Source organism: Salmo salar, chromosome ssa07 (genome assembly GCF_905237065.1).
Source record: "Salmo salar chromosome ssa07, Ssal_v3.1, whole genome shotgun sequence".
Classification (NCBI taxonomy): domain Eukaryota; kingdom Metazoa; phylum Chordata; class Actinopteri; order Salmoniformes; family Salmonidae; genus Salmo; species Salmo salar.
The window spans coordinates 28,916,274-28,937,857 of record NC_059448.1 but is presented as its reverse complement, the minus strand read 5'-3'; the positions used below and the strand labels follow the sequence as shown (position 1 = coordinate 28,937,857).

The 21,584-nt window shown below is 45.1% G+C and overlaps 1 protein-coding gene across 2 annotated transcripts in view; it reads left to right on the top strand.

Annotated features, from left to right (window-relative positions):
* LOC106608926 (trithorax group protein osa) overlaps window positions 1–21,584 on the top strand; it is a 106,663-nt gene that overhangs the window by 27,801 nt on the left and 57,278 nt on the right. The window contains exon 2 of one of the 2 annotated variants that reach the window (XM_014207153.2): window positions 2,566–2,640. The exons of the other annotated variant lie outside the window; for it this stretch is intronic. The gene's annotated coding sequence lies outside the window, so the exon portion shown is untranslated. The remainder of the gene's footprint in view (window positions 1–2,565; window positions 2,641–21,584) is intronic. 2 annotated transcript variants of the gene reach the window in all.

The following is a 21,584-nucleotide window of genomic DNA, read 5'->3' as shown; positions in this document are numbered from 1 at the left end:
CACAAACACATACATGGGGAAGAGCCCTGGGGCACGTAAACGAACACACATATGCACGGAAACACACACATGCTCACACGCATGCACTAGGCTTTTTTCAGATTTTCATACCTTCATACCGGCCTTGTGCCATCCTGGGATATTCGGTAATATCGGCACTGAACACAAGGGGTGCTATTTTCAAACCCAACAGAGCCTCTGTAATCTGAAGGTTAGCAATGCTAACAAGTACATGCACATTTCCATGGCAAATGCTAGCTAAATGCTAACAAGCGCTTGCGAACATTTTATGCAGTCTCTGACGTAAACTTTTTGTAAGACAGACATCCCAGCTCATAAATTTATACAAGTAACAAAAAAAAAATGCTGCTCACAGTTAACTGCATGCACCAAACAAATAGTAGACAGCAAGGCTCTTGATTTAGGAGGAGATTCTATGCTGTTAACAAAAGAAGCGTGATTTTGCAAGAAGCTAACCCCTTAGCTAGCTAACAAGCTACTACGTTAGCAAACCAAATGCACAACTGCATAGCATTTAGCACATTTCAGACAGTTAACTTGTTAGTTATAAGATATCTAGCTGGCAAACATGAAGTTGTTGAATTCTACATTGTAGCTATGTCGGCTGACGCGTGCTGTACAAACATGACCGTGAAAGGCTCCGGTCTCTCGTCGTTGCGTATGTGTACTTTTTAATAACAACACGTGACTGAGGACAACCCGGAAAGGTTCTTGTCGAATAATGTGGCAGGTGAAATGAACAACGTGATCTGCTTCACCTCCTAACGTAATGCACAAGTTGACCGCAGGTATTTACTTCAAAAGTAGCTACATATATTCAAACGTATTCCAAAACGTCAAATAAATACTTTCAGCAGTATTGACGGTGTTGGAAAAACCATCTTATGGCTATTTCCAAAGACCCAGTTATATGGTATATACCATTCTCAGCCCAAGTCTAACATGCACAGTCATTTGATGCAGAGCATTTTGACAGTGCTTCTTTTAGAAAACCAGCGATATATATCTACAAGCAGTTGTAGCTACGAACACGTTTGTCTGTCTTTGTCTGTTTCAGTGTATTTGTGGAATCCCATGTGTTTTCTATGCACCTGCGTACTGTATGTATGCAAGTGTGTGTCCCTCCCTCTCCTCCCCTTTCTGACAGACAGTGGTGTGAGTCGTGTGTGTGTGTGTGTGTGTGTGCGTGCGTGCGTGTGTGTGTGTGTGTGCGTGCATTGGGGTGGAAGGAAGGCAGGGGTTGTACAAAGGACAAAGCACTCGCCAGACATTGAGAACACACGATACACACACACACACTTACAAACACACACTTACACACACACACACACACACACACACACACACACACACACACAAGATCAGAAATACAAACATTCTGGATATCACCCCTTAGCTTCTGGAGGAAGTCATCTGATACACAGGCCAGACATACACTCACACACACACACACACACACTCTCTCCCAAAGGCACGTTTGCACTTTTAGGAAGTTACCTGCTTAATAAATCCTCAAATCCCACCACTTCACACACAGCATAGCTTACACACACCAACTAGCCCACTGTCCACCCCGCACACATAGTGCCTGTCACACTTAAAGTAGCTATTCACCTACACACGCCATTTCATCTGAAACGTACACATCACACACAATGCATCACACATACTGACAGCCCCCCTGATCCACAGCTAAATGAGTCCGGGCTGGCCAAACAAGACTGTATGTTTATTGTAACCCGAAGCCAGTGGTGTGTGTGTTCAGCAACAAGAGGAAAATGGCAGGACAAAACAGTGGCACAGGCTGGCCAAACAGGAGTGTGTGTATTGTAACTGAAGCCAGTGGTGTGTGTGTGTCCGTAAATGTTATCTACCCTGGCATCTCTGGGTTACAGACTAAGAAACATCAGACAGATAGAAGAGACGGAGGAGGGGAGGAGAGGATGTCTGTAATATTTGGGGTTAAGTAAGGGGGAAAGTGGGGGTGTGAGAGGAGAGGAGAGGAGAGGAGAGGAGAGGAGAGGAGAGGAGAGGAGAGGAGAGGAGAGGAGAGGAGAGGAGAGGAGAGGAGAGGAGTGAGGTTAGAGGGGAAAGTGGGGTGTGAGAGGAGAGGAGAGGAGAGGAGAGGAGTGTTCTGTAATATTTGGGGTTAAGTAAGGGGGAAAGTGGGGGTGTGAGAGGAGAGGAGAGGAGAGGAGAGGAGAGGAGAGGAGAGGAGAGGAGTGTTCTAGGTAAGGGGGAGAGTGGAGAGGAGAGGAGAGGAGAGGAGAGGAGAGGAGAGGAAGGGAGGGAAGGGGAGGAGAGTTCTGTCCTTCACGCCCCTCTCTGATGACATCACAGGTCAGGGAGGAGCTTCAGCGACCCTGAGAGTTCTGATTGTGTCACGAGGAGTGGTCAGAGTAGGTCAGAGTAAATGGGCGTTACAGCCTCGAGGCCATCTGTGATGTCACTTATGACGCCAGCTTAAGTCAGACCCCAGTTGTCCCACAGTACAGTACTGTTATTGATGTCTCTGTGTGTGTGTGTGTTCCGCTTACCCCCTAGGCAGACCTAGAAGATAATTGGAGGCATATGATTGGTCAGTCTTCTAGGAGTCCCGGCCTTATGACGCACTAGCAGGTTAGTGTGCGTCAAATACGCCCAACCCAGACGGGATTGGTTGCCCAGTCCACCTATCTCATCTTCAAGGAGACCACTCAGGGGGTTAAGGTCCGAGTCACTCAGGCCTGGGTTACCGAGGTTACTGTCACTGTGACTACCATCACCAAAACATACTGTGTCAGCTTGGTAGTGAACTCAAGGAACTTTTGAGTACCTCAGCTTTGTGTGTGTGTGTGTGTGTGTGTGTGTGTGTGTGTGTGTGTGTGTGTGTGTGTGGTGTGTGTGTGTGTGACTTATTGGAAAGCATTAGATAGAAGAAGGTAGAGAATGAGACTTGAAAGGAAAAGAGGCAGAGCGTGTGTGAAAGAGGTAGAGGAAAGAATGAGTGAGAGAGAGAGAGCGCAGAGAGGAGGGTGGAGTGAGAGAGAGAGAGTGAGTGAAAGGGAGAAGAAGAAAAGAGAGAACAGCTGCTCACTGTGGTCACAGGGCTGCAGGTGGGATGAGGGGGCAGAGAGAGAGAGAGAGAGGCACAGAGAGGGAGAGCGAGAGATAGGGAGAGAGAGAGAGGAGAGGAGAGGAGGGGGGTCAGTCAAACAAAAGGCACTCAGTTCGGCTGTCTTGTCCTCCCCCTCTCCTCCTCCACTAGGCACAGGCTGCATCCCTCTCTCGTTTCTCCTCTCTCCGTTCTGAGCTAGAGGAGCCCTGGCACAGCAGAAGAGAAGAAGGGAGCAGAGCAGGACAGAAAAATGGAAAGAGTGAGAGTCTTGGCTGTACAGTTTGCATTCGTCCGTATTGGACCAAGGCTAACAGGAGACAACTCCACTAAACAGAGGAAGAGAAACGGGGAGATTGAGGTACTGAACAGTACGTTAGTCAGTTTTCAAACAAAGCTACAACATGACTGTTCATTTTCATCTCTCTCACACACACACACACACACACACACACACACACACACACACACACACACACACGCAGACAGACTCCAGGTTGATGAGACTGATGTTATAGCATTATGTCAGGAGGAAAGGGAGAATCAGGTGAGGTCATTGTTCTACTCAGCTCTGCTCCGTACATGACCTTATCCCAGTCCCAGTCCCACTCCCAGTCCCACTCCCACTCCCAGTCCCACTCCCACTCCCAGTCCCACTCCCAGTCCCACTCCCAGTCCCAGTCCCACTCCCACTCCCAGTCCCACTCCCACTCCCAGTCCCACTCCCACTCCCAGTCCCACTCCCAGTCCCACTCCCACTCCCAGTCCCACTCTCACTCCCAGTCCCACTCCGACTCCCAGTCCCAGTCCCACTCCGACTCCCAGTCCCAGTCCCACTCCCAGTCCCACACAGTGGAGTCAGGCAGCAGACACTGACCGGATGGAGGTTAGAGGTTGATTTAGAATGACCGAGAACATATATTTAGAGGTTGATTTAGAATGACCGAGAACAGATATTTAGAGGTTGATTTAGAATGACCGAGAACAGATATTTAGAGGTTGATTTAGAATGACCGAGAACAGATATTTAGAGGTTGATTTAGAATGACCGAGAACAGATATTTAGAGGTTGATTTAGAATGACCGAGAACAGATATTTAGAGGTTGATTTAGAATGACCGAGAACAGATATTTAGAGGTTGATTTAGAATGACCGAGAACAGATATTTAGAGGTTGATTTAGAATGACCGAGAACAGATATTTAGAGGTTGATTTAGAATGACCGAGAACAGATATTTAGAGGTTGATTTAAAATGACCGAGAACAGATATTTAGAGGTTGATTTAGAATGACCGAGAACAGATATTTAGAGTTTGATTTAGAATGACCGAGAACAGATATTTAGAGGTTGATTTAGAATGACCGAGAACAGATATTTAGAGGTTGATTTAGAATGACCGAGAACAGATATTTAGAGGTTGATTTAGAATGACCGAGAACAGATATTTAGAGGTTGATTTAGAATGACCGAGAACAGATATTTAGAGGTTGATTTAGAATGACCGAGAACAGATATTTAGAGGTTGATTTAGAATGACCGAGAACAGATATTTAGAGGTTGATTTAGAATGACCGAGAACAGATATTTAGAGGTTGATTTAGAATGACCGAGAACAGATATTTAGAGGTTGATTTAGAATGACCGAGAACAGATATTTAGAGGTTGATTTAGAATGACCGAGAACAGATATTTAGAGCTTGATTTAAAATGACCGAGAACAGATATTTAGAGGTTGATTTAGAATGACCGAGAACAGATATTTAGAGGTTGATTTAGAATGACCGAGAACAGATATTTAGAGGTTGATTTAGAATGACCGAGAACAGATATTTAGAGGTTGATTTAAAATGACCGAGAACAGATATTTAGAGGTTGATTTAGAATGACCGAGAACAGATATTTAGAGGTTGATTTAGAATGACCGAGAACAGATATTTAGAGGTTGATTTAAAATGACCGAGAACAGATATTTAGAGGTTGATTTAGAATGACCGAGAACAGATATTTAGAGGTTGATTTAGAATGACCGAGAACAGATATTTAGAGGTTGATTTAGAATGACCGAGAACAGATATTTAGAGGTTGATTTAGAATGACCGAGAACATATATTTAGAGGTTGATTTAGAATGACCGAGAACAGATATTTAGAGGTTGATTTAGAATGACCGAGAACAGATATTTAGAGGTTGATTTAGAATGACCGAGAACAGATATTTAGAGGTTGATTTAGAATGACCGAGAGCAGATATTTTCCCCCATATGTTCCCTGGTTGGTCTGCAGCCATTTAAAAAGAAGCCGTCTATGTTTGGTTAGTTGATGTTGATCTCATCCGAATTCTGCGCCTTTCTAATGTCTCTGTATATCAACAATTTGTGAATTCTAGATCTGGCCGTTACTGTTTGCTTTGCCACAGCCTATTTTGTCTAGCAGCCATACTGTAGACTGGACTACACTACAGTCTATTTTGTCTAGCAGCCATACTGTAGACTGGACTACACTACAGTCTGTTTTGTCTAGCAGCCATACTGTAGACTGGACTACACTACAGTCTGTTTTGTCTAGCAGCCATACTGTAGACTGGACTACACTACAGTCTATTTTGTCTAGCAGCCATACTGTAGACTGGACTACACTACAGTCTGTTTTGTCTAGCAGCCATAGTGTAGACTGGACTACACTACAGCCTGTTTTGTCTAGCAGCCATACTGTAGACTGGACTACACTACAGTCTATTTTGTCTAGCAGCCATACTGTAGACTGGACTACACTACAGCCTATTTTGTCTAGCAGCCATACTGTAGACTGGACTACACTACAGTCTGTTTTGTCTAGCAGCCATAGTGTAGACTGGACTACACTACAGTATTTCTACTCTAGCAAAGTTGAGCCACTTGCAAAATGCACTCATTCAAAACAACGTCTGTGATCTCCTTCTCGCTAGCTGCTATTCTGTATCTTATTCCAGCGGATAAGGCGGTGACGCAGTTCCTCTACGTCAAACTGACGTCAAACCGTTTAGAAGAATCATGGCAGGCAACCCGGATGTCCAGAGAGGCGTCACTCACTGTCACACCAGCTAAATGTAGACCCAGGGTTGTAGGTTAACTGGCCCGGAGAGAGATTAAGAGGAGGGGGGTGAGAAAACCTGGGAGACAAGTGATATGGAGACTAGGTTGGAAATGAACTGAGGTGCGGAGGATTAAACGAGTGTCGCGACAGGCGGGGGAATATACTAGGCGCACGACAGCGATAACTTTGCGAGTTAGTAAATGGTTCCGGCTTTCGTGGGCAACTAGACGTTCGATGGGCCTGGTAGACATTTTGACATCAACAAAACGTACACCAGTTACACCAACAGCGAAGGGATAGTCTGTATCCCTCTTCTCTTTCTCACCCTCTCTGTTGGGGACAACTTTATCTTTGTCCCTGAGTATTTCTCTCTCCCTCTCTCTCTTTCCCTCCCTCCCTCCCCCCTCTCTCTCTCTCTCTCTCTCGTTGCTAGTATATTTCTGTTAGCATGTGGTTGATACAGTATACAGTACACACCCCTCTCCCCCCCTCCTCCCCCCTTTCACCCGCTCTGCTTCAACGGTATGAATGGAGTCCATTATGGAAGACGGGATTTTCCTTTGTCGCCAAGGCAACCTGTAGAACCCCCGTATTATGGGCTGTCCCTCCCTAACCTACAGGTCGCTGTGGAGTAGAGAGGGAGGGGGAGATAAAGAGTGAGAGAGGGAATAAGACACGACGGTAGAACAAATGAGAGTGAGAGAGAGAGAGAGAGAGAGCAAGAGAAAGTGTCAGACACAGAAGGAGAGAGAGTAAAAGGGGGAGAGCGACAGAGTAAAAGAGAGAGCGTCTTTCTGTCCAGAAGGAAAGCGTAGACAATATGCTTATCATCAGAGCAAGACATGCAGGGGGAGGGAGGGAGAGAGGGGAGGGAGGGAGAGAGGGGGGAGGGAGGGAGAGAGGGGGAGGGAGGGAGAGAGGGGGAGGGAGGGGGAGTGAGAGAGGGTGGAGGGAGAGAGCGAGAGAGAGGGACTTCCTGTAGTGTGCAATTTGGCCCTGTCAGGACAAAGACTCTCACTCCTATGCTATAGTTCTGTAGTTCACACTACTGTGTATGACACTACAACACTATTATAACCCCCACGTGACATTACATTTATTTTTTTCTTGAACCTTTATTTAACTCGGCAAGTCAGTTAAGAACAAAATCTTATTTACAGTGACGGCCTACCGGGGAACAGTGGGTTAACTTCCTGTTCTGGGGTAGAACCACAGATTTTTAACTCGTCAGCTCGGGGATTCAATCCAGCAACCTTTCAGTTACTGGCCCAACGCTCTAGCCACTAGGCTACCTGCCCGCCCCAAATTATTCCTGCATACACTCATTTAGTATGACCGTATATCCTGTATAGTGTCCCATCCTGACCCTGTGACCTGACCAAGACGAACTCTCACATGTGCTCATATAATATTACACCAGTCATATACTGGTGTGTGTGTGTCCTTGAAGCGAATGTTGCAATGTTTTGAGAGAGTAACTAAGAGAGAGAGTAACTAAGAGAGAGAGTAACTAAGAGAGAGAGAGTAACTAAGAGAGAGAGAGTAACTAAGAGAGAGAGAGTAACTAAGAGAGAGAGAGTAACTAAGAGAGAGAGAGAGTAACCAAGAGAAAGAGAGTAACCAAGAGAAAGAGAGTAACCAAGAGAAAGAGAGTAACCAAGAGAAAGAGAGTAACTAAGAGAGAGAGTAACTAAGAGAGAGAGAGTAACTAAGAGAGAGAGTAAGAGAGAGAGTAACTAAGAGAGAGAGAGTAACTAAGAGAGAGAGTAAGAGAGAGAGTAACTAAGAGAGAGAGTAACTAAGAGAGAGAGTAACTAAGAGAGAGAGTAACTAAGAGAGAGAGTAACTAAGAGAGAGAGAGTAACTAAGAGAGAGAGTAAGAGAGAGAGTAACTAAGAGAGAGAGTAATTAAGAGAGAGAGTAACTAAGAGAGAGAGTAACTAAGAGAGAGAGTAACCAAGTTCATATGATTCACTTGCTGTGGGTGTGTGTGCTCACCTATCTGTGTGTGTGTTGCTGCAGAAGGCAGCAGTTCATCTCTACAGAGCTGTGGCCTTCTATCTGTTAATCTGTGAAACACTGTAGCTCTCTCCTTTCCCTCCTTCTCTCTCACTGCCTCTCACCCTCTCACCCTCCTTCCCCCCTCTCTCTCTCTCTCTGTCTCCCTCCTTCCTTCTCTTTCTCCCTCCTTCACTCTCTCTCCCTCTCACCCTCCTTCCCCCTCTCTCTCTCTGTCTCCCTCCCTCCTTCCTTCTCTTTCTCCCTCCTTCACTCTCCCCCTCTGTCTCCCTCCTTCCTTCCCTCTCTCTCTCTCTCTCTCTCTCTCTCCCTTACTCCCTCCCTTCCACCCTCTTTACCTCCTTAAAAATGCCATTGATTTTATTACAGCAACAATGAGTCTGCTGTGGCCACGTAATCCACCCATTAAACCATTGCTGAGGGAGGGAGGGAGGGAGGGAGGTAGGGACGGAGGGATTGAGGGAGGGAGGGAGGGAGGGAGAAGAAAGAGAGGAAGTCTGCTTCCTTTTTGTGTCTCTAATGCCAGCGGGTCTGTCCTGAGGGAGAGGCTTACTGTTAAACACACGCGTTAAAAAGGTCCCTAACCACTGTGTTCCACAGACAGGATGGCACTTTGTGAAGCTGGTGCTAGGAGAACATGTATATTTTAGATGTGAAATGGGCCATGGTTGAGTGGAGATAGGGCACTGCAAATAAATATGTAAGAAGTGTAGTCAGATAGATTATACATCGGTTTATAAAACCCTGTTTTTGGCTTTCGAGAAACAATTCCGGTGCCCAGCACCGTTGCCTCGCCCATCAATCTGCCCCTCCTTCCCTCCCTCCCCCTCCCTCCTTTCATATTGTCTGTTCTTCATTCAGCCCTTTATACGCATTGATTCTTCCCACGCAGCTGACAAGTGTGAAATGAATACAGTGTCTGTTCTCTCTATCCATTGCTCTTCTTCTTCGCTCCATCTCTCTGTGCTGCTTTATATTTCCAATCTCTCCGTCGTTCCTACGTTCCCCCTCTTCTTCCCGTTTCCCCTGATTTTCTCGTCCTGTTTTCGTTCTTCTTTTTTTTTTACTTCTCCTTGCCCTCCCTCCCTTCCTCTACGGGGGGGGGGGGGTTATTCCGTCCCTTTTTCTACAAGAGAGTACTCTTTTAAACATGTTTCACTTGCAATGAGGGACAAATAGTGCTGGCTTCTCTCTTATCAGCCTCTCTCTACTTATTCTTTGAGAGGGAAGGGAGGGAGGGGGAACAAAAACCCTGAAAGAAACATCAGGCATAAAGGACAAAACAGAGGAGAAGAAAAGAAAGGAGAGAGAGAGAGAGAGAGAAGAGAGAGAGAGAAGTGGTGTTTGTGTGTGTTGATGTGTTAGCTAGCTAGTGACTCACTCCCAGTGTGTGACGCAGCTGGGTCAGTCCAGGGAGACTAGCGCCGATGCAGATTTAGCCCTAGCCTCCAGCTGCTTAGTATATATAGCCACAGTGTGTTCTCCCGTTAACTAATTAATGAAGCTAACTACGCTAACACTATGTACATGTATACGCCATTGATTTATTCATGAAGCTAAGCTAACTACGCTAACACTAGGTACATGTATACACCATTGATTTATTCATGAAGCTTGGCTAACTACGCTAACACTAGGTACATGTATACGCCATTGATTTATTCATGAAGCTAAGCTAACTATGCTAACACTAGGTACATGTATACTCCATTGATTTATTCATGAAGCTTGGCTAACTACGCTTAGACTAAGTGCATGTATACCCTATTGACTTATTCACGAGTTAGGCTAAGTTAGCAAGTGGCATGTATGTTACTGTAGCTAAATGTGTTATTTCATTAACAAATTTATGAAGCTAGGCTAGCTAGGCTAGTGCTCCACTTAATACTCCTCTCTCATCTTCTTCCTGGGAGTTCATTGACATTCGCTGAGCGGCGAGAAGAACGAGACCTCAGGGAGTGTATGTGTGTGTCCTCACAAGCATAGTAAAACAAGGAACTTCGGTCCCCACAAGAAAAAAAAGCAATTTTAGCCTTAGGGGTTAGAATTAGGGTAATAATTTACTGTCATCAAACATCAGACACACGTGTATGCTGAGTTTTCTAGAGTAAACAGGTTTGAGAGAAAGAGAATGTAGCAAACCAAGTAAAAAACCCAATGCTGTGAAACAGATACCACAGTGTCACAAACACACACGTAGACAAACACACACGTAGACAAACACACACACACACACACACACACACACACTGAGAAAGGAAACAGAGAAGTTGTGCCGTTAGCAAAAGGTCAACAGCAGCCTTCAGGAGGAGAAGATATAACATGACAACACTGATTATAGAGAGAGATAGGAGAGAGACAGAGAGAGAGACAGAGAGAGACAGAGAGAGAGAGAGAGACAGAGAGAGACAGGGAGAGAGAGAGAGAGGGAGAGAGAGAGAGAAGAAGAGAGACAGGGAGAGAGACAGGGAGAGAGAGAGACAGGGAGAGAGAGAGAGAGGGAGAGAGAGAGACAGGGAGAGAGAGAGACAGGGAGAGAGAGAGACAGGGAGAGAGAGTGACAGGGAGAGAGAGTGACAGGGAGAGAGAGAGACAGGGAGAGAGAGAGAGAGAGAGAGAGAGGGAGAGACAGGGAGACAGGGAGAGAGAGAGAGGGAGACAGGGAGAGAGAGAGAGGGAGACAGGGAGAGAGAGAGAGAGAGAGACAGGGAGACAGGGAGAGAGAGAGACAGGGAGGGAGAGAGAGAGAGAGCGAGGGAGACAGGGAGAGAGAGAGAGAGGGAGAGAGAGCAAGAGACAGGGAGAGAGGGAGACAGGGAGAGAGAGCGAGAGGGAGAGAGGACTACAGGCACTCAGAAAACCAGTCAGAGCAGAGCTCAGCAGTGATAGTAATTGGCTGTGATGATTTAGTCCAGTGGTTCCCAAACTATAGGGGGCTCAGTCTTACTCTTCAAAGTTGTAGTAGTGGAAGGCACAAGGTGCAATTTCGAAATTGGGCAGTGCATCATCAGTTCATGTCAGCTAACTTTTTTTATTTCGTTTTTTTTAGCCCATCGATATTGTTGTAATTTTATTGTCACTCAGATATCACATGAATACACATTAGACATGGCAAAATGTAAAGAATTGCAAGAAAACATGCTTTAAACTGCTACATGACAAAATGTGTAGAATTGTAAGAAATAAGCTTGAAACCTGCTAAATTCTCTCCGCCAACAAGAGGGGTGTGAACAGTTTGTGTCATGAACAGTGCTTGTGCCCATAGGAATAGATGTTGGGTTTGGGAACACCTGATCTAGTCTAATGTGTTCTATACTCATCTACTCCAATCTTTTATACGTCTGTATGCTCCAGATAGAATAGAATGAGTCTAGTGAACCAGAATCAAATAATTCATTCTGAACGGGAGTCACACCTGTTCTCTTTGAATTCTCTTATGAGATTTGGTTCCCACTGGACTCACGTTCTACTGGCTATGTGCTCCAGTCTAGTGAACCAGAGTCAGGACAGACTACTGAAAATCCCCTTGCTTGTTTCATAACAATGATTAGTGACTAGACAGACAGAGAGAGAGAGACAGAGAGAGACAGACAGACAGAGAGAGAGAGAGAGAGAGAGAGAGAGAGAGACAGAGGGAGAGAGACCGAGAGAGACAGAGAGAGACGAAGTTAGCCCAGTGGAAACAAGGTCAGCTCTTTTAAACCGCCCTATCTAGTACGACAGTGTTACGTACACACACACACACACACACACACACACACTAACCCCTGTCACTAAGTAAGCTATGACATAACAGCCTTGGTCTAACTTGGACTCTGTCATAGCCTGACGGATGGAGGACGGTGTTGTGACATATACTGCCTCCCCGGAACGACTGGTGTCCTGTAGTGTAATGAGTGAAAAACGCCGCTCCCTCTTTTCCTCTCTTCCTGATCACTCCAGAAGTGTTGGGCTCATATCGGGTTCAAGTCCAGGCTCTGACTGGGCCACTCAAGGACATTCAGAGACTTGTCCCGAAGCCACTCCTGCGTTGTCTTGGCTGTGTGCTTAGGGTCGTTGTCCTGTTGGAAGGTGAACCTTCACCCCAGTCTGAGGTCCTGAGCGCTCTGCAGCAGGTTTTTATCAAGGATCTCTCTGTATGATGTGATGCTTGGCATTCAGGCCAAAGAGTTCAACCATGGTTTCATCAGACCAGAGAATCTTGTTTCTCGTGGTCTGAGAGTCCTTTAGGTGCCTTATGGCAAACTCCAAGCGGGCTATCATGTGCCTTTTACTGAGGAGTGGCTTCCGTCTGGCCACTCTACCATAAAGGCCTGATTGGTGGAGTGCCTCAGAGATGGTTGTCCTTCTGGAAGGTTCTCCCATCTCCCCAGAGTTAGCAACTGATCTGTTCCGTCAGTGTGACCATTGGGTTCTTGGTCACCTCCCTGACCAAGACCCTTCTCCTCCGATTGCTCATTTTGGCGGGGCGGCCAGCTCTAGGAAGAGTCTTGGTGGTTCCAAACTTCTACCATTTAAGAATGATGGAGGCTACTGTGTTCTTGGGGACCTTCAATGCTGCAGACATTTTTTGGTACCCTTCCCCAAATCTGTGCCTTGACACAATCCTGTCTCTGAGCTCTACGGATAATTCCTTCGACCTGATGGCTTGGTTTTTGCTCTGACATGCGCTGTCAACTGTGGGACCTTATATAGACAGGTGTGTGCCTTTCCAAATCATGTCCAGTCAATTGAATCTTTTTTTTTAACCTTTATTTAACTAGGTAAGTCAGTTAAGAACAAATTCTTATTTACAATGACGGCCTAGGAACAGTGGGTTAACTGCCTTGATCAGGGGCAGAACGACAGATTTGTACCTTGTTAGCTCGTGGATTCGATCTCGCAACCTTTCGGTTAACGCTCTAACCACTAGGCTACCTGCCGCCCAAGTCCAGGCTCTGGCTGGGCCACTCAATTTACCACAGGTACATCAAGATGTAGAAACATATCAAGGATGATAAATGGAAACAGGATGCACCTGAGCTCAATGTCGAGTCTCATAGCAAAGGGTCTGAATACTTATGTAAATAAGGTATTTAAGTTTTTAATTTTTAAGATATTTGCAAAAATGTCTAAAAACCTGGTTTTGCTTTGTCGTTATGGGATATTGTGTATAGATTGATGAGGGAGAAAAACAATTTAATCAATTTTAGAATAAGGCTGTAACGTTACAAAATGTGGAAAAAGTCAAGGGCTCTGAATATCTTTTCGAATGCACTGTAATCACGATACTTGGGTGCCAATACGATATGAATGGCGATTCTCACCATTCATATGTATTGATTTTTATAGCGATTCGAAGATTCAAATATATTGTAATGAACATTCAGGGAGTGTTTCTTTCGCCTTCGCAGAAGGCAGGAATCGTGGTCACAGGCAGGCAATGGTCATACACAGGTAGGCAAACAGGCAGGTGAATCAAAACTAGGACCGAAGGCTACAACTGGTTCTCACAAACGAGCCCGGAAAGGGCTTAGTAGAGTCAAAACGAACAACACCTCACAAAGGCACAAACGGAACGAACTGAACTAAATAGGGAGCTGATGAGACCAGGTGAGTAACTAACACAGGTGAAATCAATGAACAAAAATGAAAGACAGGGCTACGTTCAAGAGCACAACGGAACAGAACACAAGGTTGACTATGAAATTAAACACAGAACCTGACATATATATTGCTCATTATATGTCTGCTGCAGAGAAACGAGAGAGAGAGAGCGTGAGAAAATTAGTCTTGATCAGTCAGGGAAATAAAAGCGATGAAAACATGTTGGCTTACTTTTTAAAAAGAAGACGGAGCAGAAGCCATAGGATGAAAAATACCAGCGTTTTGGTGCAAGTACAGCTGCCTAGCGCTAGCTAACGCTACCTAGCAACATTGTTTTGTCAACATTTGGAGTCAAAGTATAGATATAATATCGCCCAAAAAATAATATTGCGTAATGTCACCGTATCTATTTTCTCTGCCGTCACTAATCAACACTGTGTAAGACGCTGAGGCTATTTATTGTAGCTTGCGACTGCGTCACCTTCCCCCCATTATGCTACCTAATTCTAAACCTCATAAACTTTATTAGTATTCTATCGGAATGACGACGAGGATCATTAAGAGTTATGGTGTGACATTAAAATATGGGTCTCCGCGTTAAGTCGTGACCAGGATGCTGTAATGTATGACGAGTTGATGTACTGTATAGCGTATGGTGTGAAATGGGAGTGTCTGTTGACTTCCTAAAATAAAAAAAAATGATCTCAATTGTTGAAAGGCATCGAAGAAGCTGTAAATCAGTCGCAAATTGCTAACATATTGGTTTTAAATTGGTAGTAAATTGGTTGTAAATCTGAGGCTGGTTAGTAGTAAATTACATATTGAGACAAAATGCTGAGCTTTTCAGGGATTAGACCTAGAGAAGCTAGGGGAGAGGTCAGAGGCACAAGGGGGTCCTCTGGGGGAGGATGGGTGTTGTAGGGAGGGGTGTGTAGGGTAGGGGGGTAGAGTCCCCACCCCCTAAAGAAGCTAGGGGAGAGGTTTGGGGCACTAGGGGGACCCTTGGGGGACTCTACCCCCCCCCATCCTAATCCACTTTATACTGTCTGAGACCTGAGATATCCCCACCCATCAGAAGTCATTTTGTACAGACAGGGATCCATCTGGATCGGCTGGGTGGCTAAACTGCCTTTATTCCTTCTGCAACAGACAGGAATCCATCCGGATGTGCTAATGCATTGTTCTTTTGCTACAGAGAGTGAGTCCCCCCCGAAGGATTATACTGCTATGTTGATACAGACAGAGACCCAAATCTGTTGCTAAACTGGACAGGGACAGGGATCCATCCGGATGTGCTAATACATTGTACTACTGCTACAGAGATCCTACTCACTAATCCCCGTGAACAATCATTCTGTGTTGTACTACTGCTAACTAGAGAAGGATCCGGATCTTGCCCATAGGATTAGTGCGGATCCGCTTTAGACTGACCCAGAATCAGGATCCGTCCGGATCTGTTATACTGATCACTAACCTCTCAGTGGAAACACTCCACTAATCTCCCTGAAACTAACCAGCTCTAGGACTATCTCTGGAAGCTTAGCAAGACCCCCAATACCGGTCCTGTCCCACATCCTAACTCGGCCTAGTGTATAGCTTTGTAATGGGAATCAAAAGTCCTACACTATAGGGAATAATAGGGTGCCATTTCAGACACGCCCAGGTATCTCCAGCTCTTTCCATGGGGAAACCCCAGGTTGTAGAATCTTTAGTTAGATCAGTCGTTTTGGTTAAGTCCAGCTCCTGTCTATATCAGCCTAAACGTGAATTAGAATCAGCCCCCCCCCCCAAAAAAAATAATCTATTCTTAACCTTGGCCACAAAAGCGTCACTTCACTGTTCTCCAGTCAGTGTAAACAGTGACCAAGAGGCTTGTCTCTGGAATTCCGTTGCTCGTCGTCATCACTCTGTGACATCGTCAGTCTGTGATGTACCCAATGGCGTCATCAGACTCGGTGTCTCCAAACATGTCATCAGGGGATAGCAAGTCAGAATAGGGAGTCAGGGTGTTGAGGCGTTGTTGGCGTGGCGATGTAACATAGTTGTCATGATGATAAGGCGTATACGTGTGGTGTTGAGGGGACAGAGGATGACAGACAGACAGTGTAGGGGGAGGGTGACAATGTAACGCTGTCACTACCTGTGGAGCGAACAGGAGGGGATTTGAGGACACAGACACACATGCCAAACAAATACACACACACACACTAAAGAGCATGCACACACACGCACACACACACACACACACACACACACTCTCTCTCTCGGCATGCTGAGTGACCACCCATGGGGGGAAACTGCAGACCATTGCACAGTACAGGAAAACACACAATGCAGGACAACACACAAGGGTATCACACACACACACACGGAAGTATGCATGCTGCACGCATGCCTTTATATACACACGTGCACACACTCACATCTATACAGAGAAACACATATTCAAACCTAGTAGGGTGTATGGCTTTGACCCCTGTCTCATAAATATATGACATGGGACATCTCCCCCTTTACCCTTCTGAAGGACAGTGTGTGTGTGCGTGTGTGTGTGTGTGTGTGTGTGTGTGTGTGTGTGTGGCTATGAATCACCCACAATACTGACAAACCTGTCACTAAGATTGAGTCCAAAATGTCAACCTATTTCCTATTTAGTGCCCTACTTCTGAACCAGGGCCTATATGGTTCTAGTCAAAAGTAGTGTACTATTTAGGGAATATGCTACCAGTTGGGGCACAACCTAAGCCCCAGGAGACTGCCAAGAGGAGCAACAAGCTCAGATTAAACACACACTCTCTCTTTCTCTCTACCCTCCTCTGTCCTTCCCTCTCTCTTCTCTGTCTCTCTCTTCTGTCTCGCTCCCTCCATCTCTCTCTCTCTGTAATGGTGTGTCAGTCATCATTAGTTGTTCTTTTGTTTTCTCTTTAATCACCATCTCTGACATCAACAACCCTGTCACTCACGCTTCGTGTGTGTGTGTGTGTGTGTGTGTGTGTGGGTTCGGGTGTGGACGTGTTTAGCTATACTTGTGGGGAACAGAACTGGGGACATTTTTGTAGTCCCCACAAGGTCAAATGCTATTTCTAGGGGGTTTACAGTGCCTTCTGAAACTATTCAGACCCCTTGACTTTTTCCACATTTTGTTACGTTACAGCTTTATTCTGAAATGGATTAAATAAAACATTTTCTTCAGCAATCTACACACAATACCCCATAATGACAAAGCGAAAACAGGTTAAGACATTAAAAAAAGATATAAACATTTGTTTTAAACTTATTACATAAGTATTCAGACCCTTTGCTATGAGACTCGAAATTGAGCTCAGGTGCATCCTGTTTCCATTGATCATTCTTAAGGTGTTTCTACAACTTGATTGGAGTCCACCTGTGGTAAATTCAATTGATTGGACATGATTTGGAAAGGCACACACCTGTCTATGTAAGGTCCCACAGTTGACAGGTCTGATGAAACCAAGATGGAACTCTTTGGCCTGAATGCCAAGCGTCACGTCTGGAGGAAACCTGACACCATCCCTATGGTGAAGCTTGGTGGTGGCAGCATCAGGTTGTGGGGATGTTTTTCAGTGGCAGGGACTGGGAGACTAGTTAGGATTGAGGCAAAGATGAACAGAGCAAAGTACAGAGAGATTCTTGATAAAAACCTGCTCCAGAACGCTCAGGACCTCAGACTGGGGTGAAGGTTCACCTTCCAACAGGACAATGACCCTAAGCACACAGCCAAGACAACGCAGGAGTGGCTTCGGGACAAGTCTCTGAATGTCCTTGAGTGGCCCAGCCAGAGCCTGGACTTGAACCTGATCGAACATCTGAAACTAGCTGTAAATGTGATATTTCTACATTTCTAAAAACCTGTTTTTGCTTTGTCGTTACGGGGCATTGTGTGTAGATTGATGAAAAAAAAGTAATCTATTTCAGAATAAGGCTGTGACGTAACAAAATGTGGAAAAAGTCAAGGTGTCTGAATACTTTCCGAAGGCACTGTAGGGTTAGGGTTAGATTTAGGTTTTCGGGTTAAAGTTGGGGTTAAGGTTAGGGTTAGGAGTTAGGAAAAATAGGATTTTGAATTAGCGGTGTGTGTGTGTGTGTGTGCGTGTGCGTGCACTGATAGTATGCCTGCAGTGCCAAATGTTGGTTTTAATTGGTGTATCTGGCTAGCATCTCGCTGCAGTAACGCACACACACACGCACACACACATAAATGGCTGGCCCATCTAATCTAAACACGTTCTCTAGAATCAATACACACACACACTGCAGGGCTGTAATGGATACTCTAACTATAACCATCATCAACATTGTGTGTCTCTCTCAGTATTGCCACTTAAGGACTCTCTCTCTCTCTCTCTCTCTCTCTCTCTCTCTCTCTCTCTCTCTCTCTCTCTCTCTCTCCTATGTTGACAGATTGTGATGTCAGTCATAATGGTACAAACCCGATTGCTACAAAATGAGAAAACTCCCCTCCTTCCTCCATCTCTCCTCTCCTCCATCATCTCTCCCTCTAGGGAGGAAGTGAGAGATACAGAAAGAGAGAGATAGATAGAGAGAGGGTATCAGTCAATTTAGTTCTATTGATGTGTTTACCCATGGTGAAACTGACATACGACATACATTAGTGTGTGTGTGTGTGTGTGTGTGTGTGTGTGTGTGTGTGTGTGTGTGTGTTGCGTGTGTGTGTGAAGGAGGGAGAACACAGACAGGCTGACTGGTGGTACAGTGAGAAGGTTGTGTGTCAGGACAACCCTATTGTTTCAGCAGGAGAAAGGGAGGAAACGGAGAGTGGGAGAAAGAGAGAGAGAGGGGGGAGAGGCAACAGAGAGGGAAAAGGGAAGCGGGAGAAGGGGAAGAGAGCACGACAGCAGGAGAGAGGGGCGAGTCTTTTGTACTATACATTTACTTGGATAAGATGGGTTAACTGAATAGTAATACATTCAGTTGTTACACACAGTGTATTATGCATACAGTTTTGTTACATGTTGTATACATATGACAATACTGTATGGACAATATACTACCTGTGATTATACTATATGTACAGTATACGACTGTTCACACATGTTGTGCTATGTTTTATTTCCCTCTGGTGGTCCCTGGCCCTAGTTCTATAGGGGTCTTTGTGGTTGTGAACCAGAGAGCAGCATAATGGGTGATACATGCCATGTAAATATCTAATAGACCTTAACGTGGTGATTGAGAGGGTGTTGGACTGGGGGGAACGCTCTCAGGTCCCGCTCCAAAGACCCGGTGAAAAGGAGAGACGGAATGGAGAGGAGAGAGAGAGAGAGAGAGAGAGAGAGAGAGAGAGGGGAGGGGGTCAAAATATCGGGGTGAACATTCCTAGGGCTTGGTATAAAGACCCAGTTAAGAGAGAGGAGGAATGGAGAGGAGAGGGGATAGAAAGAGAGAGGAGGAATGGAGAGGAGAGGGGATAGAATGAGAGAGGAGGAATGGAGAGGAGAGGGGATAGAAAGAGAGAGGAGGAATAGAGAGGAGAGGGGATAGAAAGAGAGAGGAGGAATAGAGAGGGGATAGAAAGAGAGAGGAGTACGAGGCTGTGCATGCATTCCTCCCTCTCCGGAATGTCTAAGTGAGTTATTCCTCCCATCCACTCTGCGTTCCGGCGTTCCAATTGAATAGTTTCTCTCTCTCTCTTCTCTCTCTCTCTCTTCTCTCGCTCTCCCTCTACCATTGTCTCTCTCTCTCCTTCTTCCTCTCTTCCCTTTTTCTGCCAGGCCGGGTTAAGAGCCTCGGAACGCCGGGAATGCTTTACTGTGTCCCAAATGACTCCCTATTTAGTGCACTACTTTTAACAAGGGCCCATAAGGCTCTGGTCAAAAGTAGTGCACTATATAGGGAATAGTGAGCCTTAACACACTGCCAAGGTCTCCTCTGCACTCCTCTCCTCTGTCTCCCTCCCTCCCTCGCTCTCTCCCTCCCCTGTCTGTATCCATCACTTTGTCTCTTTTTTCTCTCCCTCTCTCACCCTATCTGGCTCTATCTCCCGCTCTGTCTCTCTCTCTCTCTGTCTCTCTCTCTCTCTCTCTCTCTCTCTCTCTCTCTCTCTCTCTCTCTCTCTCTCTCTCACTCTCTCACACTCTTCCTTGGCCTCATCCAGGGATTCAACCTTTATCAGTCTTTTGGCTGAAGTATTCTTTAGGAATGTTGATGATCACTGCAAACATCAGAGGAATGCAACATTCTAGAAGGCTCCAGGATTCTTCAGAACACTTGGAGCCACATGGGTCCCTTTCACACTAGATTCTAGAACCCAAATCATGAAAAGAAAGCATCTTATTTCAACGTTCCAACCACCAGGACTAAAATAGTACCAGCTAACTATTGTATTAGGTGACAGCCTTCTCTAACTCTGCATCTCTCTTTGCGTTGTTAGCGAACCCCTTTCCATAGAATCTCAATGAGAGGCTTTAGACTTTGAGGTTTGGGGGTTTGAGGGCATTTTTTGGGATGAGGGTTAGGGGGTTTCTTAATCCTTTCAAGGGTGCACCAGGGGTCTCGGGTGAGGCTGAGGGGGTACAGAGGGGTGCGTGAGGACATTGACCCCTCAGTCCACCACAGTAATAGAAACAGGCTTCTAAGCCAGTTATCCCACGTTCCCACTTCTGGCACCAATGATCATGCAGCCTACGTTTTGTGTGTGTGTGTGTGTGTGTGTGTGTGTGTGTGTGTGTGTGTGCATGCGTGCATGCGTTAATGTGTGTGTGTGTGTGTGTGTGGCCTACGGGATCCCACTTCTGGCACCAGTGTGCGTGCAGCTGCAGGGTAGAAAGCAAAGAACAGAACAGAACAGAATACTAATAACACAGTCCAGTGGTGGCTGGTGTGGTTAGCTATAGACCAGAGCCCTGAGATCCCTATAGACCTGCCAATAAGAAATCAGAGAGTGGGAAGACTATGACAGACCTTATTATCTATTGAGACTATCTATTGAGACCTTATCTATTGAGACCTTATTATCTATTGAGGCTATATATTGAGACCTTATCTATTGAGACCTTATTATCTATTGAGACTATCTATTGAGGCCTTATTATCTATTGAGACTATCTATTGAGACCTTATTATCTATTGAGACCTTCTTATCTATTGAGGCCAAATATTGAGACCTTATTATCCATTGAGACTATCTATTGAGGCCTTATTATCTATTGAGACTATCTATTGAGACCTTATTATCTATTGAGACCTTATTATCTATTGATACTATCTATTGAGACCTTATTATCTATTGAGACCTTATTATCTATTGAGACCATATTATCTACTGAGACTATCTATTGAGACCTTATTATCCATTGAGACTATCTATTGAGACCTTATTATCCATTGAGACCTTATTATCTATTGAGACCTTATTATCTATTGAGAACTTATTATCTATTGAGACCTTATTATCTATTGAGACTTTATTATCTATTGATACTATCTATTGAGACCTTATTATCTATTGAGACTATCTATTGAGACCTTATTATCTACTGAGACTATCTATTGAGACCTTATTATCTATTGAGACTTTATTATCTATTGAGACTATCTATTGCGACCTTATTATCTATTGACCTTATTATCTATTGAGCTTCACCCGACAATAGAAAGCTAAATGTCAACAATAGAAGCGTTTTAATGTCTTTCATGAAGAATGTCTTCTTTTCATGCCTTCGTGCTTCTATAGACGTCTATGACTACATGAGTTTGTAAAATGTGTTTTTATCATCGAGTGTCTGACTGTGCCCGGGTGCTCTCTTCTAACAT